Source organism: Chiloscyllium punctatum, unplaced genomic scaffold, assembly GCF_047496795.1.
Source record: "Chiloscyllium punctatum isolate Juve2018m unplaced genomic scaffold, sChiPun1.3 scaffold_90, whole genome shotgun sequence".
Classification (NCBI taxonomy): domain Eukaryota; kingdom Metazoa; phylum Chordata; class Chondrichthyes; order Orectolobiformes; family Hemiscylliidae; genus Chiloscyllium; species Chiloscyllium punctatum.
In genome coordinates, this window is record NW_027309824.1 from 132,783 (window position 1) to 160,462 (window position 27,680).

Genomic DNA, 27,680 nt, shown 5'->3' on the forward strand with positions numbered 1-27,680 from the left:
GATTAATGAATGGTCAGATGCAGAGAACACCAACAATAGCGAGAATATTTAGTAGCACACCCTCCACCCCGCCCAGAATAATCATCAGCACTGCTGATATCTGATATGGTAGAAATTCCCAGCGGGGGAAATCATGAAAAGACGCAAGAGAAACCTCCTCTCCATTGTTGTAATGTTCGAGTCCACTATTCTCAGATTCAGATCTGCCCTCTCTCTGTCTACACAGCTGTTGATCCCTGTTACTGTTGGAATTGATGCATCTGCTCTTACACTGGGATAGCGCACTGAATGAAGCCCTTCACCAATAGGAGAGGGACACCTTCCAGTGACACAGTTGCATTGCATGGAGACTGACATTAATCATAGTCACTGAGCAACCAATCCCAGCTTTCAATACAGCACATTTAGTTCACAATATAACTCGAATGGACTACGTGTTGACATCGCTGGCTATTGGTCAAATCTCCCATCACCAATTCTCTAGTGAAGTCAGTTGTGAGGGAGAATGATGGATGTTATCTTTTCGTAGGCTAGATGACCCTGCTCGGTTGTCCGTTTACTATGCTGTAACCATCTCTCCCCGAATCCCTCCACCCCCACAAAAGAATCACAATCAGGATGTTGTTACTCTGCTAATCTCTCCTCCACGGGAACAAACGCTAGCAAACAGACTGTCATTGGGCACAGTTGCCCTGAACATAGACAGGAAGTGTGGACTTCTCTAAATGTAACTCTCACTGCTGTAATAAGGCAACTTTGGAACTTCCATAGGGAATATGCTTCTTTAATTTATTTATACAAATTGACAAACTTCTAAATGCAGTTTTATTTTCTGTAAAACCGTATTTTTTACGCAATTTGGCCTCAGTCCAAAACCAACAGTGATATTTACAATGAACTTATTCATTAAGACTAATGAATTAATGAGTCAGGTCCGAATGAACATGACATTGGCTGGGAGATAGGACAGAATGGGGATAGTGGCTGTGGAGACTGCAATGTTATTCCCCAGTCATCATCACTCTTTCTGACAAACAGAATTAAATCTAATGCACAACAAGGAAACAGCCAACAATCGGGAGATGCAATGCTGAATGACAATGTGAACTAAACAGGATAATTTTTAATGTGATAAAGTGAACTATATTTTATATACACACCATTTAATCATTGGGAATACAGTTCGATTAGGATCACTGGACCAGAACATTAACTTTGATTTCTCTTCACAGATACTGCCAGACCTGCTGAGCTTGCCCTCTAAGTTCTGTTGTTTTTTTTTGTTTGAGATTGATTATATTGTTCAAATCTGCCAGGATACTTAAAATTAAAAGCAGATACTAATAACAAAATATGAGGCTATGGAGACAGTACAGCAGACTAAAGTAGAGAGACAGTCGTTCCAAGCTGGAAGAGAAAATGGGCTGAGTTGCCCACACTTTTGCTGTAAATAATTCTGTGATATGTAATCACAGCCTTTGGAGAGGGGGTAGACATGCTAGTTCAACGAAGGACATGTCGTGCTCCACCATCAATAATTTATTCCTGTTATCTCATGAAATTTCAGCTGCCTCTGAAATGTCTTTTCAAACAAAGTGGAGTTCCTGACATTTACAGGATATTCAGAAAAATATTCTTTTTTCCTTTGAATCTTAAAGAAGAAACAGATTTCGGCCGTAACACAGGTGTCACAGACACACCAACTATAATAGGAACAGGAAAGGACTCCATTGTCCATATATAACCAAATTCAGCATGGAACCCTATTAAGAAACATGAAATATAGTGAGGTGGAAACATGAAATACAAATAAAAATGATGGAGAAGCACAACAGATGAGGAAGTAAACGCAGAGAGAAACAGAGTTAACATATCGAATATGATGTGATACTGTTCTGAAAAAGTCATATTGGAATCAAATGTTAATTCGGTGTATCTTTGCTCAGAGGGTGCCAGACCTGCTGAGGTTCCCTCTATCGATTTTTTTTTCGTTCTGAACTGTGACAAATTGACTGGTCTGAACGATATAAGCAACGCTGCTGTCTGAGTTGAATCTCGAGTAATTTATAACCAAAAGAGAAAGTGCTGGAAAATCTCAGTAGGTCTGGCAGCATCTGTAAGGAGAGAAAAGAGCTGACGTTTTGAGTCTAAATGTCTCTGTGCAGAGAAATCAGAATTAAAGTTTCTAGTTCAATGGCCCTTCCTCAGAACGGATGGTAGCCCTTAAAATGTTGATTTCTATACAGAAGACGCTGAATTGCTTTTAATGTAGACTAATAGTAGCTAACAATAGAGGGTGAGTAATGGAAGGCTAAGTGATTACTAGGCCTGGTGGTATGGGTAGGCGGCATTGAGGAGTTCAGTCCCGAAAATTATTGAATTTTTTTTGAGTGTGAAGAGCTACAGGGTCCGCCCACGGAAAATGGGGTGTTGTTCTTCCAGCTTGCGTTGAAATGTCCTGGAACACTGCAGCAAGCCTGACACAGAGATATTGGGCAGGGAGCAGGATGGGGTATTAAACTGGCAGGCAAATGGAAACTCAGGGTCTTTTGCATAGTTACAGCTTGTCTATACTGTGAAGTGTTCACCCAGTCTACCTTTAGTTTCCCCAATGTAGAGCAGACCACAATGTGAGCAGCGAATGTAGTAGACCGGATTGTGGGAAATGTTGATAGGATGCTACTTCACCTGGGAGGTATGTTTGGCCCTTGGATAGTGAGGAGAGACGAGATAAATGGGAAAGTGCTACACCTCCGGCAGGACAAAGTGTAGTGGACCCGTGGTGGGGGGTGGGGGAGGTGGGGGAGGTGTGGGCAATGAATAACGCGCGGACCAGGGTGTCCTGGAGGAAATGGTCACTTCAGAAGGCGGAAAAGGGAGAGGAGGCAAATATGTCTCTGGTGGTGGCATCTCGCAGGAGATGGGGGAATGCAGACGGATGATCTTCTGCATGTGAATGTTGGTGGGATGGTAGGTAAGGACAGGGAGAACTCTAACCCTTTTGCACGAGGTAGGAGAGAGAGTGAGGATAGAAGCGCAGCAGTTGGTTCAGAACTGGTTGAGAGCCCTGTCGACAAAAGTGCTGGGAAATTCTCCGTTGAGGAAGAAGGTGGACATTTCAGAGGAAACATTTTTGAAGTTGACATCATCAGAAACAATGCAGTTGAGAGGGTGGAACTGAGGGAATGTAATGGAGTCTTTGCAGGAAACAGGGTGAGAGGGTGCATACTCCAGGTAGCTGTGGGAGTCGGTGCTTTAATAGTGGATATCAGTGACCCGTCCATAGCCAGAAATAGAAACAGAGGTGCCGAGGAAAGAAAGGGAGGAGTCAGAGATAGACCAGGTGAAAGTGAGGGAGGAATGCAAATTGGAAACGATGAACTTTTCCAATTCTGGACAAGAGAGAGGAGGAGCAGCTATGATATCATCTATGTATTGGATAAACAGTTGTGGATGGGCGCTGGAATAGAACTGGAACAAGGAATGGTCTACACATCCCATGAAGGAACAGGTATAACTTGGGCCCACGTGTGCATCCATGCACCCCCTCTGTATGGCAGGAGCAGACTGAAACAATGGGTCTGCCCGGGCAGTTCTGTTTGTGGATTTTCAGGAGGACATAAAAGCGAGCTCTGCTTTCAGAGGGCGATCAGCTTCGGGACTGTTACGTAGGGGTGAGTGGGTGGGAATCTCCAGATGAAATGTTGTCAGATTTAGTTAATAACATGGACATGGCCTGATGTGCCATGGCAGGGTTATGGAACAGCATGTGATATATGAAGGTATCTGAGAGCTGGCACTCAGCCTCTGAAATGGAGAGGTGAGTCCACCAGACTACAGCAGCAACACCCTTATCGGCACAGACTGAATACCACAGTCAGGGTTGGATCCATGCGTACAGCGTACAGTCTGCTTAGAGGGTGATAGGTTGGATAGGGTGACAGGGATGCAGAGAAATTACAACAACCAGTATCACATTGAAAGTTCTCAAAGAACAAATTGAGTAAACGCCAGAGGAATGGGTCTAGGTGGAGGGAGAGTGTGGGAGCTGGGGGAAGGGTATATGGGATGAGGAATGGACTCTTGCCCAAAGAAATGGACACTGAGGGGTAGACGGTGGAAGAGGAATTCAACATTATGTCGTTCCTGAAATTCATTAAAGTGGGGCACAGAGGGATAAAGCTGAGACCTTTGCTGAGTACAGAACATTCAGTATTAGAGCGTGGAAGTTTCAGGAGACTCAACCAGCAAGGTCTTACTTTTCTGAGACTTTAGACCAAATGGTGAAAACAAATGATGTTATTAATAAGACAAGTCCATCCATAGTTTTGGAAGGTACTAGCAAAGGCAGAGTTTAGTTGTCATTCCCAATAACTGTAGGGAAGATGTTCATTGAGGAAATTACCAGCCCAGAATTTTACCTGATTCCCGTTAACCACAGTTTGCTGAGGGTTAATGATGCTACATGAGTCAAATATTACCTTGATGCAAGGGAAGTTACTCTGATCTCATCTCTAATGACATTGGAAAATCAGTTAAAATGGTAAAGAGCAAAATGATAGAACACGGCTTATTTGAACAATGTGGTCACTGTCTTCACAATGTTTCAGGAAAAACTGATGCATGGACGTCTGATTCTGAGGAGAGGTTTGTCCTATTTGTGATGAGGCTGTTTGGTTAAGCGTTGAGACACAGAGACAGAAAAATGTTCCACTCTCTATGGGGAACAAAACCACCCTGTTCACGGTGCATTGGATAGTGACACACACACACACACACACAATTGTCTGTTCCGATTGGACATTGATCATCTCAATGTCATCATTCAACGATGACCAATCGCAGCACAGAAGCCAGCAGTTTTCATCACCCCAGTTGGAAAGCAAACAGGGAAAGGAATGGCCAGTGGAAGTGGGGGTAACTAGGGAACTGGTGTAACTTACAGTGGGAGTGGGAGAAGAAAGATGCGAAGAGCTATCATCAGTGGAAGAGTATGTAGCAGCTGAAAGGGTAGTGCAAGGTAAGTAGGAGTGTAAAAAAAGAGTAGGAAGGCGGAGGAAGAATGGCTAATGAAGTTTTAGTGACTGGGAAAAACTTGCTTTAGCAAAAGTGAGATTGGGTGAAAAACATGACTATTGAGGAAAATTGGGATCTGGTTCCACTGAAAATTAAAATTTGATGTACTTCATTTTCCAGCATCTGATTCTTGTTCAGATTGCACATTCACTCTGTATTTCTGTATGTCCATCAATTGCGGATGACTTTTTTTTAGCCGGTATGGTGTCTCAACATTTTTGAATTTTTTAACATGCTAAATTGCCCGTAGTATTAGGTAAGGGGTAGATGTAGATGTAGGGGTATGAGTGGGTTACGCTTCGGCGGGGCGGTGTGGACTTGTTGGGCCGAAGGGCCTGTTTCCACACTGTAAGTAATCTAATCTAATCTAATCTATTCTAATCTAAATCTAATCTAAGTAATCTAATCTAATCTAATGTATTTGCTTCGAATTCAATGTAGACATGAGCAGTAGATTTGATCGCCGGCAGTTTGTCCATAACGTAGAATTTAATTGAGTATTCATCCTCATCACATTTACTGCTTCAAGCAATGAGTCTGTGTCCATCCTGCAGATGAAAAATTTCTTCAGCACTGACTATTGTTACGAAGAACAGTGCCAGACAAAAGGTTCCAGTGCAATGTGCCAAACCCTAGTTCATCCTAAATTAGGTACAGGCTTTATGAATAAGACATGCTGAGTGGTAAAGTGTAAAAGGTGAATTCATTTCTCTGTCGAAAATGCTATTTGCAGCCCCCTCATAATAGGTGTGAACTACATCACTCTGTAAATGCCCCAAAATAACAAAAGCAAGAGCCTGGAATTCTTAATTCCTCTTCTCTGAATAACATCGGGAGAACAGGAAGGAAATCAAGGTTTGTTTGTGATATTCATAAATGATGATGGTGAGAATGTGGAAGATGGACGGCAGTGGAATGGTAACTAATATTGGGGATGACACAAAGATTAAATGGGTGGTTCACGATGAGGAGGAAATTGTTAGCCTAAGGACGATATTAACAGATGATTTCTATACCCAGATTATTGGCCGATGAAGTTTAACACATAAATGTGAGATGATGCACATCTGAATTAACAAGACAAGTGAGTACTCAAACTGTGAAGTGTGAGGGCTAAATTTGCTCCTTTTTTCATTGCAGCAGGAAAGGTTGAGGAGGAAACCTGGTCCAGTTCTACAAAAGCATCAGGGGAATGGAGAGGATGAACAGACGGCAGCTGTTTACCTTACTCAAAGGATCAAAAACAAAGGGATACATACTTTAAGTGAAAAGCAGGGGATTGAGAGAGGATTTGTGAGTAAATTTTGAACTGAGAGGGTGGCACAGACATGGAATATAAAATTCCTACAGTGTGGAAATAGGCTCTTTGGCCCAACAAATCCACACTGACCCTCCAAAGAATAACCCACACAAACAAGTTCCTCCTATATTTACCCCTGACTAATGCACCTAACCTACACATCCCTCAACACCAGGGGGAATTAAGCATGGCCAATTCACCTAACCTGCACATCTTTGGATTGTGGGAGGAAACCGGAATACCTAGCATAAACCACGCAGACACGGAGAGAATGTGCAAAATGCATACAGGCAGTTATCCAAGGCTGGAATCAATCCTGGGTTCCCGCGCTCTAGGGCAGGAGTTCTAACCACTGAGCCACCGTTCTGCCCCTGGTGACATGTGGCTGGAGTGCATTCCCTCGGCTGGTGATTGAGCAGATAATCTCACAAACTTTTAAAAAAGCCTTTGGATATGCAATTGGTGGTGCAGGCTCGCACTTACATTCAATGATTCTATGTGGTGGCAGCCATGAACACTGATATATTCTGAAGCAATAGCTAATGGCAGTTCCTGGTTTGTTCCATTGACTGTGTCAGTAAGTGAGCCTCCAGTGAAGTGCTGGCGTTATCTCCCACTTTCTACTGAAGTGTTTAGGTTTCCTCGCGTTGGTAATGTAATTTTCTGTGTCGTTGATGTCATTTCCGGCCCTTTTTCTCAGAGGGTGGTAGATGGAGTCAAAATTGAATTGTTTGTTGATGGAGTTCCGGTTAGAATGCCATACTTCTAGGAATTCTTGTGCTTGTCTCTGTTTGGCCTGTCCTAGAATGGATATGCAGACCGAGTCAAAGTGACGTACTTCCTCATCAGTACGTAAGAAATTAGCGTTTGTGTCAAGTATTTTGTGGCTAATTGATGTTCATATATCCTGGTGACTAGTTTTCTGCTTGTTTTTCCGTTGTAGGGTTTGTTACAGTTCTTGCAAGGCTTATTGTTCCTGAAGCAGAACGGAGAAAGATTTGAATTTATTGTGGTGCTCAATAGTATGAATAAACAGTCAGAGTGAAAAATAATGTTCTATTAGTTGGCATTACAGCATCAAAGAATTCTAATTTCAAGGTTGTCAGCAAAAGAGCTAGGAGTGAAATAAGGAAAAACGTCTTTATTTAGCGAGTTGTTACGAACTGGAATTGACTGGCTGGGGAAGTTGTGGATGAAGAGTCAAAAGAGAACTGTGTATATATTTGGAAATTATTAATTTAACGGGCAACAGAGAGAGGGCTGGCAAATGGGAGGTGCTTAGGAGACAGTTTTGGAACTGATTCATACATAATGGCCAATGGCCTACTCCTGTACTTTAAAGTCTTTTACTCTATCATGTGTCAGCTGTGAATAAAAGTCAGTGTCCAATTATTTCACAGTGTAAATGCTCGCAAATACCTGATTATTTGGTGCAGCATAAGCATTTAAAATGCAAGTATTGCAAGGTCAGCTTCATTATGAAGTCTAATTATTACTCAAAACATGACTATTTTACATTTTGTATTCCAATTGCTAAAGCAAATATATCATTGCTTTGGCACAAAACCCTTTGGAAAGCTCTGACTTCTCACTAACGCGATATTATGTTCGTTGTTTTTTTTCACTATCCACATTTCATATTAAATATCATTCATTCTAAAAATTGGAAGTTTTCAAGTTATTGTTCATTGAAATTTGATAACAAAAATAATTTCTTTAGTTTAATATTCACAGTCCATGTTGAATTATTGCCATTTTAAAATTGTGGCAAATAGCTGAAGATCGTACATTTCAGTGAGAAATTAAACTGATTGATATATATAAATGTATAAGAACGCTAATTCTATTTGTATGTTCAATTTTCTGCTCACTCTGAATATGCAATCACTCAGAAGCCAATCACTTCAAAAATATTGGAGTGGCAAAACATTGCTTTGAATCCTGACATTGAATATCTAATTTTGATAACTACAAGAGTTATGTTCTTTCTTCGATAAAATAAAATGTACATGCTTTATTTCTGTGTTAGAAAATATTGACAGGAGTTTATATTTTCGTTCCATAAATATAGAATCAACAGAATTGATTGAAGAGATTATAATTCAGTTGAATGGTTATCGTTCACATCTTATTGTGGCCCAATTCATGATATATAGCAAACATCCGATTATTGTTCTGGTCAGTAAAGTCAACACCTTGCAATGAGCAACGCTGAAAATTGCTTCCAATTTATCTGAAATCATTTACCGTGTTATTGGACCTCACAGCTGCCTGAGACACAGAGAGACTCAGTGGCCTGTTCCAAAATCTGTGCATTGGGCTTCTAACGTGGTTCAGGGCAGTCAGTCAAACATTACTTCAAAACAAATAATTTGGAATCCTCCTTGGGCAGGGGGATAACCCGCCAACAGACTATCACTGGTCTCAGTGTAGGTACAAATATTGTCCAGGTTAAATACTAATGGCTGACCAGCAACTAGGTTTTGAAATTCATCTTCAGTCAGAGCCTGGACCAGAGAGCAGACGTGTTGACATGGAGAGCCAGAATCACTCCATACAAGTTACCTGTGGTGATGAAATCTGACCTGTCTCCCAGACTCCATATACCTGCACCCCGGACCAGACATGGGTGAAGACGTTAACAAGTTGACAATCTATTGCAGTGCCTTGTGTCTCACAAAGAAACCTCTAAAGCCATGTTCAATACATGTCACCTTCACATTCTCCAGTATCAAAGTAAAATTGTACATCTCTATGAATGGTCAGAGATTACTACATGGATCACACAGTAGAACGTAAGTAAAGTAACCAGCAGCAAACGGCAATCCACAAATCACATTAATAACTGAACTTGGCGGATTCTGTCTGGTCGAAGTAACCACACAGATTATACTGGCTTTCAGTAACTGTGACAATGCACACCAAAACTGGATGTTTTGTCCTTACACCTCTCCAAAGCTTCGTGATCTCACACACATCACTCCCTCACACATTCAACAGTTGATGAAAATCCACAAGCTGGGTGAAACTGGAAACAGAGAACAGTGCAGCACTGTACAGGCCCTTCGGCCTTTGACGTTCTGTCGACCTTTTATCCTATTCTAAAATCAGACTAAACTACATAACTTTCATTATACTATCATTCATGTGCCTATCCATTTAAATATCCATAATATAGCTGATTTTACTACAACTATTGGCTGTTCATTGCACACACCCACGACTGTCTGTGTAAGGAACTTACCTCTGACATCTCCCCTAAACCTTCCTCCAATTACCTTAAAATCATACCCCATCGAGATAGCCATTTCCACCCTGGGAGAAAGTCTCTGGCTATCCACTCTATCTATGCCTCTCATCATCTTGCATACCACTGTCAAGTCAAGTTCCATTCTTCTTCGTTCCAAAGAGGAAAACAACCTAGCTCCCTCACATTTTCTTTGCACGACATGTCCTTCAGTCCAGGCAGCATCTTGATAAATTTCCTCAGCATTCTCATCAAAGCTTCCACATGTTTTCCATAACGAGGCAACCAGAATTGATCACAATATTCTAAGTGTGGTCTCACAAGAGCTCCATATAGTTGGAGCATAACGTTCCAGCTCTTAAACTCAATCCCTCGGCTAATGAACACATCAAACACCTTCTTAACAACCGTGTTAACCTGGGTAGAAACTTTGTGGGAGCTTTGCTATGGCCCATATGATCCTCCATTCCTCCACAATGTAAGAATCCTGCCTCTAACCCTGTATTCTGCATTCAAATTCGACCTTCCAAAATGAATCGTATCCCGCTTTTCCATCTTGAGCACCATCTGCCAGTTAGCAGCCGAGTCCTGCATCCTGTCAATGTCCTGTTGCAAACGACAACAGCCTTCCACACTATCCACAATTCCACCAACCTGTGTTACATCATCAAACTTACTAACCTACCCTTCCACTTCGTCATCCAAGTCATTTATCAAAATCACAAACAGCAGAGGTCCCAGAACCGATCCTTACAGAACACCACTGGTCACCAAGTTCCACACTAAATACTACCCATTTACCACCACCCGCTGTCTTCTATGGGCTTGCCAATTCTGTATCCAGACGGATATGACTCCCTGTATGTCAGGGCTCCTTACTTTCTGAATGAAACTACCACGGGGAAGTTTATCAAACACCTTGTAAAAATGCATGCACTCCGCATTCACTGCTCTACCTTCTTAAGTGCGATTAATCCAATCCTCAAAGAATCCAATAAGAGTTGTGAGGTATGACCTGCCCCTCACAAAGCCATGCTGACTATTTTAAATCAAACTATGATTTTTCAGAATCCTCTCCAATACTTTGGTCAATACTGATGCAAGACTGACTGGTCTGTCATTCTCAGGACCATCCCTGTTCCCTTGCCTGAACAAGGGAGTAACGTTTGCCACCCTCCAATCAACCGACGCTACTCAAATGGAGAGTGAAGACGCAAAGACCATCGCCAAAAGCACAGAAAGCTCTTCCCTCTCTTCCTGTAGTAACCTAGGGTGTTTCCTGTCTGGCCGAGGGATTTATCTATCCTTATGTTTGTACTTCAATCAGTCTGTATTTCACCTCAACTTGTTTACTCCCTGTCCAACCAACTGATTGACTGCTTTCCATTTCAGGGCTCTGTACAGTGCTGCCTTCCTGAGCAAGTATGGTTCCCAATATTCTGTGTATTATGGAATGGAAAACATGGGAATGCCTTTCTCATGAAGGACAGATGCCAAAACTTTGACTCTGCTGTTCTTCTGATGCTGCCTGAATGGCTGTGCTTTGCCAGTGCCACACTTTTCGACTCTGATCACCAGGATCTGCAGTACTCACGATCTCCATTACTGAGGGCTGTCCTCTCTGCACACTGAGAAGGCAATTAATCAACAGAAACCAGTTGTATTTAGAACTGACTGTTCAGTTCTGGAAAGCTGCATTTGACGAACACTTTTACTAAAAACGAAATTACAATTCAAAAAATTTTCATTCAGTCCCAGAGTTACAGTTTTGGTTCATGAATTGGACAGCTTGATAACGAGCAGTGAATGACTGAAGAACTCCGAGGTACAGAGTATTCCAGGCGATATATTTCATGTTGGATGTGCTTTACTTTAATGCTGCTAATATTATCAGGCAGACGAATAAGACAAGGAAACGAGGTGACATGTGGAAGTGTGGCACTTTTGCCATTACAGAGATGTGTTTGAGGGAGGTCATGGCTAACAACTCAATATTCTGTGGTACCAGAACTTTTGTCAGGACACGAAAGGGGGTAAAAGAGGAGGTAGTGGTGCCTTATTAATTATGGAGTCAGTTACTGGCGTAAGAAGGGACGATATCTTGAAAGGATCTTCTACTGAGGCTTGGTGGTTAAAGGTCAGTCTCAAAACCATGACAGAAACACTGTTTGGGATATATTGTAGACCCCCACATAAAGGAAAGTACGGGAGCAGGTATATAACCAAGTTATTTGGATGTGTAAAAACAATAATACGATCATTATATTCAGGTATTTTAATTCCAAACATTAGTTCGGTCAGTGATAACTTCTTAAGCGGGGGCAGGTGCTTTGAAATTTATTCCAAACAGCTTCTTATATCAACATAGAGCAGATACAACAATGGGCAGTGCAGTGCTCGGCCTCACTGTGGGGAACGAAGCCACTCAGGTGTTTCAGGCAGAAGTGGGAGACCATTATAGGACCAGTGACCGTGATATCGCACATTTTGACTTTGCTAAGCAAAAGACCCCAAAACTGTTTGAAATATAAAAGCTTTTTGGATTGGGTATACAGATTTTATGAAAAAAAATGACAGGATCTGGGCAAAGTGCAGTTGCTTCTGGGTGAAATCGTAGCAGAACAAGGTGGGGCGAAGGTTGAGGGATCACTTGATTAAAATGGAATTGATGACAGTGTCGGCCCCGCATGTTACACCGAAGATAACATTTAGGAAAACAAGCCCAGAGAACCTCAGATATCGACGCAAATTCCGAACAGGATGAAAAAAGGAAGAGAAGCTTAACGCAGATACCAAGTGAGCGGGCCAATGACGGTCCTAAAAGAATATAGCAAGTGGAGGGCTAAACTTAAAAACTCAGTAGAAGAGCAGAAGAAGGGTTGATAAAACTTTAGCATGTAAGATTAGCAAGAATCCAAAGTCTTTTTTTTTGGTTTATTAAGGGGAAGACGATAATGTGGGAAAGAATGAGAGTGTTAGGGTCTAAGAGGACAGCCTGTTCACAGAGCCAGAGAATATGTTAAATACATTCTACGAATCGGTCTTCAGTTTGGAGGAGCTGTTACTGGATTCAGGGAGATTGACCGTTTGACCCTTGAGCAAATTGACACAGGTGCTGAGTAAGAATTGGAAGTTGATGCAAGATAGAGTGGGCAAATAACCAGATTAAAGACCACCAAGTCTCACATCAGTGAGGGGGAAACAATTGTAGAAAATTCGGAGGGCTGTTAAGGCTGGATCATTAAATTTCTTCAAGGCTGAGACAGACAGATTTTTATACAAGTGTTACAGGAAATCATAGGAAAGTGGAATGGGGATTGGCAAAATAAATATAACCTAATCGAAGGAAAAGCAGACTCAGTGAGAGGATAGATATATTGTTTCCCCTTTGTTTAATGGAGTTCTTTTCCAATAGCCCTGTATTCACAAGAACATCAACCTCTCTCACTATGGAGTGAGACTCAGTTTGGAATGCAATTGAGGGATTCAAGGAATTCATAAACGCGATACTAATAGACAGAAAGTACGAGAGGTCTGCAATAACACGGATTGCCTGTCGGGGTGAGGATTTGCATCGACACTGGCACCACTACCAGAAGGAAGACCTCAGCAAGACACCCTCCAAGGCTAAGCAGAGACCTGCACTGGAGAACAGGTAGTCAGGGGCCAGGTGTCAAGGAGTGCTGAAGGCCTAAAGACTATGAAACTATCGTGTCTCCTTCCTTCCCTTCCCTGACCAAAACTATGTGTGGAGGGGTAGAGAGACATGCCGTTGTAGCAGTAGGGCTTTGACATGAAGGGCTTCGGACAGCTCCAGCTCAGCAAAATGTACAGGGAAACTGAAATAAAGTCCTTTTAACTTTATTGCTACAGCAGTCGAGATGGCAGTTAGGGCAGTCTCACTTTCCTCGTGTGGGATGTGGGAGCTCACGGAGATTTTCACTGTCCCTGATGGCTACACGTGTGTCTGTGCACCCAGCTTCAGCTCCTGGGAGACCGTGTTAGGGCGCTGGAGCTGGATGGCACGGTGGCTCAGTGGTTAGCACTGCTGCCTCATAGCACTAAGGGACCAGGGTTCAAATCCTGGCTCAGGCAACTGTCTGCATTGAGTTTGCACGTTTTGCCCATGTCTGCATGTGTTTCCTCTGGGTGCTCCGGTTTCCTCCCATAGTTTCAAAGATGTGCAGGTTAGGTGCATTGGTCATGCTAAATTTTCCCGTAGTGTTAGGTGTAGGGTAGTGGGTCTGGGTGGGCTGCTCTTCGATGGGTCGGTGTAGATTTGTTGGGCCGAAGGGCCTGTTTACACGCCGTAGGTAATCTAACTTAGGATGCACTCAGAGTCATCTGAGATACTGAGAACTTCATAGATAAGTGCTTTAGTGTAGTGGCCACGCCCAAGACACGCCCCTAGTTATGTCCCCCCAGTTATGTAATATTCCAGTCCAATGTTCATCGCCCTCAGTTCATTAGCTTTACCTGTCAGTCCTGTTGTAGTTAAATAAACACACTTTATTCCAACAGGCATACCTTGCTTCCTGTCATATTCTAGGTAGAGAGTGGCTGTGCGACCACCAGGAATGGCAAAGGGAGTAGGCAGAGAGTACAGAAATCTCGTGTGGCCATTCCTCTCGATAACAAGTAGACCATTTTGGATTGTTGGGGGCGATGACCGTTCAGAGGAAACCAGCAGTAGCCAAGTTGGTGGTACTACCACTGGCTCTGGGGCACAGCGGGAAAGCGGAAAGGTAAACAGGACGTTAAAGATAGGAGGGTCGATTGTTAGAGAGACAGATCAGAGATTCTGTGGCCACAAACGGGAATCCAGGATGGTGGGTTACCTCCCAGGTGCTAGGGTCCAGGATGTCTCCAAGTGGCTGCAGAACATTCTCAACAGGTTGAGTGAGCATCCAGAAATCATTATGCACGTTGGCACAAATGGTACCCGTAGCAACAGGGACGAGTTCCTGCAGCGTGATTGCAGAGAGCTAGGAGAAACATTTAAAAAGAAACCTTGACAGTGGTAATCTCATGAGATGGAGATTACCATCAGAGACTTGTACTAGAGTGGGCACCAATATCTTGGCGGCTAGTTTTTATAGTGTTACAAGGGTGGGTTTAAACTGGATTGGCAGGGGGTGATATCCTCAAGAGCAGGGAGGCAAGTGCGAGGCTGGAAGGAGATATAGTAATCAGAAATAGTAAGATTAGGCTGGAAAACGACAGAGAAATGCCTTTTGGATTAAATTGCATCTATGTCAATGCAAGAAGGCCTACAGGTAAGGCCGATGAACTCAGGGAGTGGATTCGTCGGTGGGACTGGGATATTATAGCCATTACAGAAATATGGCTAAGTGATGGAAAGGACTGACAGCTTAATGTGCCAGGGTACACGTGCTTTGGGTGAGACAGAGATGGCGGAAAGAGGGGAGGGCAGTTGCATTTCTGATTAAGGGGAGTTCCACAGCAGTAATCAGAGACAAAATAACTGATGGATCACCCAGTGAGGCTTTGTGGGTGGAGTTAAGAAATAGGAAGGTGTTGGTGAGGTGATTGGGGATGTATTATAGGCCCCGAAATAGTCTACAGGGATGAGAGTAACAAAAATGCAGGGAGAGAGGGGAGACCTGCAGGAGCAATAGGGTTATCATAATAGGAAATATAATTTTTAAAATACAGACTGGAATGGACAGAGCTAAGGGATTTGATGGGATAGAATCGGATAAAAGCGTCAGGAAAGTTTCTTCAAGCAGTATACAGAGTGTCCTACTCGGGAAGGGGCAAAACTCGAAATTTTCTTCGGAAATAGGGCAGGAAAAGTGACTGAGTTAACAGTGGGGGAGCACTTTGTGACCAGTAAGCGTAGTTCTATTAATTTTCAAATAGTTATGTAGAGGGGCAAAACTGGTCCTCAGGTTCATGTTCGAACTTGGGGCGTGGCTCAGGTCCAGGCAGCTGGGATCAAGGTAATCCCTGGAGGTATATAAGAGATAACGGAGTTTACTGAAGAAGGAAATCAGTAGGGTGAAAAGGGGACAAGAAAGAGCCTTGGCTGAGAAGATTAAGATGAATCCAAAAAGCTACTTTAAATATGTTAAAAGAAAACTCAATAACTGGATAGAAAATAGGACCCATCGGAGACCAATGTGGACAAGTATGTGTGGAACTATAAGTGAAGTCCTCAACGAATATTTCTACTCTATGTTTACCGTGGAGAAAGACATGTTCACTTGAGAACTTGAGGAAGTTAGTGGTGATATCTTAGGGACAATCCATATCACAGTAGAGGAGATTTTGGACGTACTGGAATGTTTGAAAGTGGATAAATCTCACGGTCCTTACCCGATATATCCAAGAACACCTCAAGGGGCTCCAGAAGAGTTTGCGGGGACACTGGCCTATGATGTTGATCATCATTGACCACAGTGACTTCCCGGAAGACTGGAGGATAGCAAATGTTGTGCCCTTATTCAAGAAGAACTGAACACAAAAAACCTTGGAACTAAAGACCAGTAAATTTCTGAGGGATAAGATTTACTTGCATTTAGAAAGACAGGCTTTGATTAGGAATAGTAAGTGTGGCTTTGTGTGAGGAAGTTTGTACCTGACAATTCTCTTAAAGTTATTGGATGATGTGACTAGGAAAATTGACTTAAGTGGGGCAGTAGATTTCAAAACATGTGGTGTTGAAAAAGCACAGCAGGTCAGGCAGTATTCATCAGGAACGTCCAAACCATCGATTCTCCTGTTCCTCTGATGCTGCCTGACCTGCCGTGTTTTTCCAGTGCCACACTTGTCGACACTGATCTCCAACAACTGTCGTGCTCACTTTCTCCATGGACGGTAGATTTAGTCAATATGGATTTCAATTACACCAGAAAAGAATGAGGCTTTTCATCCCCTGGAGCCTGATATACAATTACAGGAGGAGGCAAATAAGCCCCTAGGGCCTATAAAACTGTAACCAGATCATGCAGCACCAGTATCCAGTTGCACAGGATCAATCTATTCAGCTACTTGAATCAGTAACACAAGAAATGGAAGAGGCCACAAAGTGACTGGACTATGGGGTATGCTGGAATAAAACCAGGCCATATAGCCGCTCAGACCTGCCCTTCCATTCAGTAAGTCAAGGCTGATTTGCACTCGGCCGCAATTTCTCTTTAATGCCCAATTCTTTGTAGCCCTCGACTCTCTCTTGGGTCAAAACCCATTGAAACCCACTCACACCCCCCAAACATTTCAGAGATGTAGCCTCCCCTAACTGTCTGGTCCCAACTATCACTACTCCCTGAGAGAAGGAAACACTCCCCACACATATACCTTGGCCTACTGACATGGATAGAAGATATGAACACAGCGTAAAATGACTGGCCCTGATAACACGGCAGTATTTGATTGAGCGAGATGTCAAAGAGACTGAACAAAATTGAACTTGATGAGAATCAGTTGTAAACTCCCCACTGGTTGAATCATTCAGAGCACAATGGGGCTGGTGGACATAAATCCTCAGTCCCTGGATATCTCTGTGGGCAATCCTCAGGGTAGCTTCTTCGGCACAAACATCTTCAGCTGCTTCCTCAATGTCTTTCGTTCTGTCACACAATCAGAGATGGGGATGTTCTTTGAAGATTATACAATGTTCAGAACAATAAGTAAACTCCTAAGGTACTAAAGTATCAAATCTGGACAACATTCAAGCTTGTGCTGTTAATGTATAGGTAACATGAATCAAAAGCTCTGCTGGGCACTAAACATTTCCACGGTTAAAAGAAAGAGGAACCCCTTCAGCAACTCTAGCTGGTTTCCTAGTAATATAAGAAAGCCATTCAGCCCATCAGATCTATTGGATAACAAGAGGCACAATGCATTCACTCACTCCTGCCTATTATACAAGAAGACAATTTAAAATAAAAGCAGATGTTGGAATCCAAAATACACACGCAGGAATCTGGAAGAACAGAATAAGCAAGGTAGCATCAAGACTTTGAGAAGTGAACGCCTTGGATATAACCCTTCGTCAGGACTGTGGATGGGAGTAAGGGGGTATATAGATAAAGTGCGGGTGAGGGAGGAGGAGGCAGAGTGGCGAGGTGGGGATAAGTAAACACAGGTAAAGGGTATCAGCGAGTTGTTGATGGGAGCGCTGAATCCAGTTGGTAGCTGGGCAAAAGGTTGCTCAGAGGAATGGAAGGCAGGGGAGGGCTTGGGAAGGGAGTCGGGGGATTGGAAGGGAGGTTAATTGAAATTGGAGAATTCAATGTTGCGTCTCCAGGGTATAGGCTGCACAGGTGACAGGTGAAATCTTGTTCCACCAGATTATGGTTTGGTTCATTGTTGCAATGGAGGAGGCCAAGGATGGCCATGTTGGAAAGGGATTGGGAAAGAGACTTGAAATAGGACGTGACTGGGATGTCTTCCATTCCACCTAACGGCCCTAACTTTCAGCTCCCAATGGGATTCATCCCCCCATCGCCCAACCATTTTGTACCCACCACTTGTGTCCACATAGCCGTAACTCACCATCCCCCTGATCTCGCCACCCCAAACCACTCCCTTCCCTCTTTATCTGCAGCTCCCCCTACCCCCCCAACCCAGTTCTGAAGAATGGTTTATACCTGAAATGTTGACTTTCCCAGCTCATGGTGCTGCCTGGCTTGCTGTGTTCTTCCTGCCTTCTGTTTGTCTCCTATAACCCAGGAAGATAAGAGTCTAGTCAGCACAGCGTGCTGGTTGGCAGAAACCACGGGTTGCTCACTGAAGTCTTTGAACCTCTGTCTTCGGGCAAGGAGGAAGATATTCAGTTCCTTGAGACACTGACACATGAACAGAAGAGGCCATTCAGCCCCTCCAAACTGTTAGACTTAAATAGGAGGATGTCATTGTTGCTGCAACACGACAAACCAATGAGGCATAGACTGCACAGACAGACTGCTCCATGTTGTTCCTCCTGGCTCCATTGCTAATGGTACACACGTGCTATGTTAACGTGGTTTGCCGATCATGAGGATGGAAAGTGATTGGTTTGTGCCAAGTCCCAAGGATGCATCTTCTATCTCCGAGATGTTATGGACCAGGCTAGACCAGTCAAAACACTTTTAAGCAGGCAGCCCAGCGCATGCCTTTGCAATTTGTTTCGGTAAGTGTACAATGAAAATTAGTCGGAGTAATTTAGATAGGTTGACTACTAGATTTCAAAACAGACATAAACTTTATTCATAAAATTACACAATGAAACACAAAGAACAGAATAAAGAATCACGACAGATTTCAACCTATTCAGGTAGACTTAATTATGCTATTCCGGATATACACAACTGTCCCAATAGGCAAACTCCCAATAAAAACCAATATAAATGGAACACAAACTTCCAGATTGAAGTTGAAGTTCAGAAAAGAGAGAGAGTTTCCACACAGCTCTCAGTTGAACTTCCCAGTTCAAGACTCAACTGAAAACTGCTCAGGTAAGCTATTTCAACTAAAATAGCTCACCACTCTCCGTTCATTATACTGGTCACTTATAAAGCATGACCACTTTGGCCTGAAGTCTCATCTGTTTCCAAGTAAACAAAAGGCCTCTGAAAATACTTTTCATCTCTGTACCAAACCAGACTGGTCAGAGCTTGGCCCCGTTTTATTGTACCTCTGAAAAAAATCAAGGACAAAGTCTCCTTGAGCCAAGGAACAGCTTTTAGACAAAAAATGGACTTGCTTTGTGACATGTCTCTCCCACCACTTAAAAAAAAGAACCACCAATACTAAAAGGTGGCTGCATTTTCAACCCTTCCAAACCCAGTTAGTAGTCTCAAAACTGACAGATACACTATATTAATTGTAAACATTGAAACACGCACAAACCCATGCAAATTCAGGCCGCAGTATACCCACTACCGAACACCTCCGTATCTCATTCGAGTCTCAATAACTCATCAGCTTTCACGTTTTTGTGACCTGCCACATACACAATTGTCAGATCGAATGGCTGCAACAACAAACTCTATGTAAACAGTCTGGCATTTTTGTCTTTAAGTTTTTCCACAAATGTCAATGGGTTGTGATCAGTGTATACGATTGTCTCAGATGAATTGCTGATAATATAAACACAGTTATGGTGTAATGCCAACAACAAATTTAAAGTCTTTTTCTCCACCGTTGAAGATTTCTGTTGATGAATGTTCGACTTCCCAGAAAAATACCCGATGGGTCTTTCTATTCCCTCATCATCCTCCTGCACCAACACCGGACCGACACCCACATCACTGGCAACGATAGCCACCTTGAAAGGCTTCATGTAATACAGTGTAGCTAATACTGGGGGCAGTGGCTAACACAGTTTTTAGGCTGCAAAATGCCCTTTGACAGTCCTCTGTCCACTCAGAGTTCTTGCCCTGGACAATTCGGTGAGTGGAGCAGCCACACTGCTTAAAGTTTGGCACAAATTTTCAGTAAAATCCAGTCAATCCCAGGAACCGTAGTATTGCATATTTCTTCTTGTCGACAGTGTGGAACATTCCCATAACTACTATAGTTTTTGTATCTCATGGGGCCATTGGTCCATGTCCAATACCGTGACCCAGGAACGTGACTTGGGCTTTTTCAAATTCGCTTTTAGCTAGGTTTACCACCAAGCCTTCCTTCTGAAGCCAATCAAACAAGTCCGTTAAATGCTGTAAATGTTCTTTCCATGAGTGACTAAAAATCACCAGGTCATCAATGTACATCACATGGTTGGGTAATACGGCAATGACCTTATTATCAGTCTCTGAAATGTGGCTGGATCATTTTACATACCAAATGCAACAACTTTGAACTGATATAGTCCATTTGGCGTTATGAAAGCGGAAATTGCCTTTGCTTTCTCTGTCAGAGGTCCTTGCCAGGAGCCTCTGAGCAAGTTCAACTTAGAACTATAAGTATCTTCTCCCACTTTTTCGACACAGTTCTCCAAACATGGAATTGGACATGCATCAGTCTTTGTAACGAAGTTGACTTTGTGAAAGTCCACACATGACCGCTGGGTAACATCTGGCTTTGGCACCATGACTATATATGAGCTCCAATCACTGTAAGTCACTTCGATTATGCCATCGTGGAGCGTGTGCTCTATCTTCGTCTGAACCTGTACCAACATTAGAGGGTAATGCCTTTAAGGATGTTGCTTAATCAGAACAACATCTCCTGTGTCTACATCATGCACAATTATGTTCGTACTTCCCAGTTTATTTTAGCATATATCTCCACGGTATTGCAATACCTCTTTCAGGTTACTATGCTTTTCTTGAGGAAGGTAACTCAATAATTTATCACAAGTTTTGACAATTTTCTCATTGTTCAATTTGATTTGAGAAATGTCCAATTCAGAATCCTCCGAACTTGGTTCTTCTTTCTGTGCTGTAATCATTAACACCTTCTCCTCTTGCTTTCGTTCCCTATCAAAATACCTGTTGAGTATATTCACATGGCACACTCTGTGAGATTTCTGCCTGTCTGGAGTCCGTACCAAGTAGTTCACTTCATTCAATTTCTTCCCAATTTGATAAGGGACACTAAAACTTGCTTGTACAGGCTCAACTGTTACTGGAAGTAACACCAATACCGTATTCCCAATTGCAAAATTGCAAATTTGTGATTTATGATCCACTTCCTGTTTCATTGTATGCTGCGATACTTTTAAATGCTGTCTACCCAACTCTCCAGCACTATTTTAGCTGCATTTCGGAATGGCAGGCAGTGTCCAGTAGGGTACCACAGGGATCCGTGCTGGGACCGCAGCTTTTTACCATATATGTTAATGATATAGAAGATGGTATCAGCAATAACATTAGCAAATTTGCTGATGATACAAAGCTGGGTGGCAGAGTGAAATGTGATGAGGATGTTAGGAGATTACAGGGTGACCTGGACAAGTTAGGAGAGTGGGCAGATGCATGGCAGATGCAGTTTAATGTGGATAAATGTATGGTTATCCACTTTGGTGGCAAAACAGGAAGGCAGATTACGACATCAATGGAATCAATTCAGGTAAAGGGGCAATTCAGAGAGATCTGGGTGTTTTTTTACACCAGTCAATGAAGGTAAGCATGCAGGTACAGCAGGTAGTGAAGAAGGCTAATAGCATGCTGGCCTTCATAACAAGAGTGATTGAGTATCGAAGCAAAGAGGTGCTTCTGCAGCTGTACAGGGCCCTGGTGAGACCAGCCATGGAGTACTGTGTGCAGTTCTGGTCTCCAAATTTGAGGAAAAACATTCTGGCTATTGAGGGAGTGCAACGTAGGTTCACCAGGATTATGAAAGGATTGGACACTCTGGCAGCAGGAAACATGTTTCCGCTGATGGGTGAGTGCCGAACCAGAGGACACATTTTAAAAATACAGGGAAGACCATTTAGGACAGAGATGAGGAGAAACTTCTTCAGCCAGAGAGTGGTGGCTGTGTGGAATGCTCTGCCCCAGATGGCAGTGGAGGCTCAGTTTCTGGATTCATTTAAGAAAGAGTTCGATAGAGCTCTCAAAGATAGTGGAATCAAGGGTTATGGAGATAAGCCAGGAAGAGGATACTGATTAGGAATGATCAGCCATGATCATATTGAATGGCGGTGCAGGTTTGACGGCAGAATAGCCTACTCCTGCACTATTGTCTATTGTCTATTGTCTATTTAATCGTTCGCTAAAATTTGACACATCGTCCAAATGTGTGGTCTCTGAATTCTGACTTATTAATTTTTCCTTAACTAATGGTAATGGTCCTTACACTTCTTGCCCACAAATTAATTCAAATAGTCTGAATTTGGTCGATTCATTTCGTGCGTCTCTGATCACAAATAGTTCAAAAGGAATTTCCTTATCGCAATCATCTGGATTATCCTGACCATAAACCCTCAACATGGTCTTCCTTGTTTGATGCTCATGCTCACTGTGATTCCGAATACTACATAGTAGATTTGAATTGCTTTATTCCCAAGTAATCAATCACCTGCTTGAATAGTTCGGATGTTAGGCTTGATCTGTCTGGATCTCTATTGGTAGTCCGTACCTAGTTAAAAATAAGTTTTGTTTTCTACAACTGTTTTAGTTGTGATGCTGCATAATGGGTCTGCCTCTGGAAATCGAGTCGACATATCCATTATTGTTAATAAATACTTATTCCAACTTTTTGTTTGAGATAGGGGACCTATAAAATCTGTCAAGACTCTTGTGTAAGGTTCCTCAAATTCTGGAATAGGTATTCAAGTTGTAGGTTTTATTCATGCCCGTGTGACATATTTGAGATGTTCTGGCAATATTCAACTACATCTTTATGTAGTCTAGGCCAGTGAAAATATCTTTGTATTTCAGCCTGTAATGTCCTCACCCCGAAATGATCTCCAAGTGGTAGCTCATGCGCCACTCGCAGCACCTCCTTTCTATACACAACAGGCAAAACAATTTGATGAATTTCTGTCGACGTCTGATCTGCTTTAATGTGTGCTGATCTCCATATCCGCATTAAGACATCATTTGTTAAGTAATAACACACAGGAATGCATTCATTCTCTTTCTTACTAAATATCTTTTGATATAAATTTTGTAACTCCTCATTTTTCAGCTGTAACTCAATCAGCTTATCAGAGCTAAAAATACGCTCATATTTTCCTACTTGTTCCTTCTCTGTTCCACTTATCTGATCAAAAAGAAATTTTCGGATAACTCTACGTCAGCTTCCTTATCCGTGCCTTTATCCTGCTTAGACCTGTGCATCTGTGATCTTCTGGTCATGCAATCAGGGGGAAATTTCTGGACAAACATTCTCCATGTCTTCAGTTGCCTGCATCTCCACTGGCTTTTCAACTAGAATAGGCAGCACGACTACCAAATCAGCTATATTATTTGCAAGGACTGAGAGCTGAGAGTTAGGGGTCCAGTACTCCTACCACACATTCTCCACTCTTCTCTGGACTCCCTAGCCTCACTTTACATAACTGAGCACTTCTTGCCTCACTATGAATTCCTGTTACTAGCACATTTTCTGACAATAGTCTCTCAAGAGTGCATAAACCCTCACCCCTCAGCATTACAGACTAAAAAGATCCTGTGTCAATTAATATCGGAACCTCCTTACCAATTACTCCTGGCCTATGTGAATAAACTCTTCCCTTTCATGTAAGTTTTTATGCAGATTTGACACGTCCACTGATCATCTTGTACACACTGAGGCAGTTGCCTAACTCCCCCTATGCTTTATGTTCCGAGTCCAACAAAACTTCCAGGCTTGTCTGTTATCCTACAGCTGTTTTTCTCCCAGCCCATCAACACTGTGATTTTTTGTGGCCCACTTTATTACAATGAAAACACCATAGTATTTTAACTTCTTTGTCCCCTTCAAGGTTTTCTTTATTACTGTCGTACGTTATCCTTATAATCTGCACTGTGATCTACCTTTCCCTTTGCATGTGAGGATATCTCTTTGCTCCAATTTCTGTCCCTCAGGGACTAGAACTGGTTCTGGAAGCCAAACCAAGTTTATGTACCAGTTCATAATCATCAGCTATTTCAACAGCTAAACTTGCTGTTTACATTCTCTGCTCTTCAACCTGAGTTTGCACTACTTCAGGTAGTGAAATTTTGAATTCCTCCAAGTACTAACCTCTCTAAGAGCATGATAGCTTTGCTTGAATTTTAAAGCTCATATCCAACTATCGAAATTAGTCTGTGTGATCGTTAAAAACTCAGTGGTTTGACCAGGATCCCTCGTTAGATTCCTGAAAGGTCGCCTATACAGACAAAATGTTTTCTGTAACCTGCTCATACTCCCCAGATACTTCCTCTGATAGGGATGTGAATACCTCACCAGTCCTACCTACAAGTTTCGTTTGGATCAACAAAACCCATATTGCCTCTGGCCACTGCATTTGTTTCGCAAACTTTTCAAATGAGATGAAAAGGGCATCACATTCTTCTCATCAAATTGAGGCAATGCTTGAACATACTCAAACAAATTCTCACTAGGCTTCTGACTACCAGGGGCTCGCTCATCGTCACTCTCATCCTTACTAAGCACATACTCAGCCGTTATCTCCAGCCTTTTACACTGACTTCCCTTTTTATGAGTCAGTTTTTGCTATTCAAAAGCTCTCTCTTTCTCTCTCCCCTGTTGCTCTCTCTTTTGCCATTCTTTCTTTTTACTCTCTGTTCTGCTGCTCTCTCTTTTCCCCCTCTTCTGCATTTTATCAAAAGTCAAATGTTTCATTTTGCTGCCCTTTCCCTACTTCTCGATGTTAACTCAAGATGTTTCATTTGCAACTGAATTCTTGCCATCTCTGATTCTGATGGTTTCTCCAGCAAGTTTAATTGACGAGCTACTGCTGTAATTATCTCTCCTTTCCTCACAGAAGCAGTCAGTTCCAATTCCAGCTTCTCTGCTAATTCTTGCAACTTGGTCTTAGTCACTTTTCGTAAAATTTCCAAAGTCACTGCATGCACACCCAGGAAACTTTTGGCAACTGAAATAGCCATTACTATTCTAAGCTTTGTCAACCCAATCAAACTAATACCCGAAATAAAGACACTAGCATCTCCCACTCGCTGTTAAAAATCCAGCAATGAGCTTACAATCTGTGATGGACGAGGCGCGAACACTCAAAACATTCTTCAGCAAGCAGCCCAGAGAATAACTTTGCAGTTTGTTTTGGTAATTATCCAATGAAAATTACCCGGAGTAATTTAGCTAGGGTGACTACTAGATTTTAAATCAGACAAAAACGTTATTCACAAAGTTACACAATGAAACACAAAGAACAGAATAAAGAGCCCCTACAGAATTCAACCTGTCCAGCAAGACTTAGTTGTGCTATTCCAAATACACAGAATAGTCCTAATAATCAGACTCCCTTGTAAAAACTTTATAATGGAATGCATGCTTGCAGGTAGAAGCTGAAGGGCAGAAAAGAGAGAGTTTCCACACAGCTCCCAGTTGAACTACCCAGTTCAAGACTCAACAGAAAACTGCTCAGCTCCGCTCAACTCAGCTAGCTCAGCTAAAAGAGCTGACAACAACCCGTTCATTATACAGGTCACTTCTAAAGCATGACAACTTTGCCATGTAGTTTAATCTGTTTACATATAAATAAAAGGCCTCTGAAAATCCATTTCGCGTTTGTATCTCACCAGACTGATTGCAGCCTGGCCCCGTTTTATTGACCCTCTGAAAAACATCAAGGACAGAGTCTACTTGAAGCAATGAACAGCTTTTAGCAAGAAAGAAGGATTTGTTTGTGACAGAGAAGACAGGCTAGTTTTCTGTATGGACGTCAGAAACTGGTGGGAATGGCTAATACTATCAGAGTGTGGCTGATGACAGATTTGTGAACAACATGACGTTCAATGCAGGGTCACACAACAACTGTACATCCAGACGGTGAGAGTTCATTCAGAACCTGGAGCTCTCTCTCAAACAACATGGGGGCTTCATAGAGCTTTGTAAACTATCATAGCGTAATAGAATCCTATAGCACAGAGACTGGCCCATTACCACAAACTGGTTCATGCTGATCAAAATGTCCATCCTTGCTAACCCCATTTCCCTGCGCTTGGTCCATATCCTTCTAAACCTTTCCTATCTATATATTGTTCAAATGTGAAGACACGTACCATGGAAAACATGTTATATCTAATGCTATCCGTGTTTTGTTTTGGAAATAATGAGTGTTGATTCAATACACTCCAGTGTTAATGCAATCACTTTTTTTCTCTTTGTAGCGTTCCAGATTAAACACTCATTTCCTTCACACTCTCCTCATGGTACCATCACCGCAGAGATTAGTCTGCTGAAACTCCGTCACACCATCACTCTTTAGCAAGGAGATGATTGATTATAAATTAAAGAAAATACTGTCTCAAGTACACTCCACAACTGCAGGACGGTGTCTTCACTCTTATACTTTAATCAATTTGTAATGAACGATGCTACTCATTTATTGTGCTGAGTCATAGAGTCATTGAGATGCACAGCATGGAAACAGATCCTTCGGTGGGACCTGTCCGTGCCGACCAGATATCCCAACCCAATCTAGTCCCACCTGCCAGTACCCGACTGCTCTGTAGGAAGTCTGTTAGTGCCTCATGATCAAGTACATCCAGCTCCTTTTCACCAAGAGCACTTCCCATCATCTCGCCTTCTCATAAATACAAACTGAGAAGGATGGCACTTTTTCCAAATCATTTATTGCCTTATGAAGCAAAGTCACACCAAAAACAACATCACTATTGCTGTTGTGGTTCTGTTCGCCGAGCTGGGAATTTGTCTTGCAAACGTTTCGTCCCCTGTCTAGGTTGGGAGTCAGTGCTTGGGAGCCTGATGTGAAGCGCTTCTGTGCTGTTTCCTCCTGCATTTATAGTGGCATTGCCATTGCCATTGCCATTGGAATTGATAGGATATACTGAGGAGGCGATGATCTAGCTGTACTATCTATGAATATGAATCCAGGGTATCAGGTAATGATCCAGACACCGAATCCAAATCCCACAATGGAAAATGTTGGAAATTGAATTCAATAAAATATCAGGAATTATGAATCAATTAAACCATTGTTGATTGTACTACCTGGCACTCTCATGGCCTTCAGGAAAGGAAATCTACTGTCCTCAGCTGGTCGGGCTTTCATGTAACTCCAGGCCCACAGCAATGTGGTTAACTCTGAGTTGCAGTTTGAAATAGCCAAGCCAGCCACTCAGTTATATCAGTCACTTCAAAGCCTCAAAGAAATGAAACCGTATGGTCCTCAGCACTGACTACTTGCAGCCCACAGACTGCAGTGGGTCAGGAAGGCAGCTCACCAAAACCTTCTTAAAGACAATGGGGAAAGGGGATTAAATGTTGGCCCAGCGTCCCATTAATGAATAAAGAAAGATGTTCCCACTCAGGGAAGAGACATAAATAATTTTAAACAGGGACTTTGACATATACCTTATATGGTCATGATTATCAGTAACATGGGAACAGGAGAAACATAAGCAAGGTTTAATTTTATTTTTTATTTCCATCACAGATGATTATCAGAAATCGCTTTGTTTGCTTCTTTCTCTC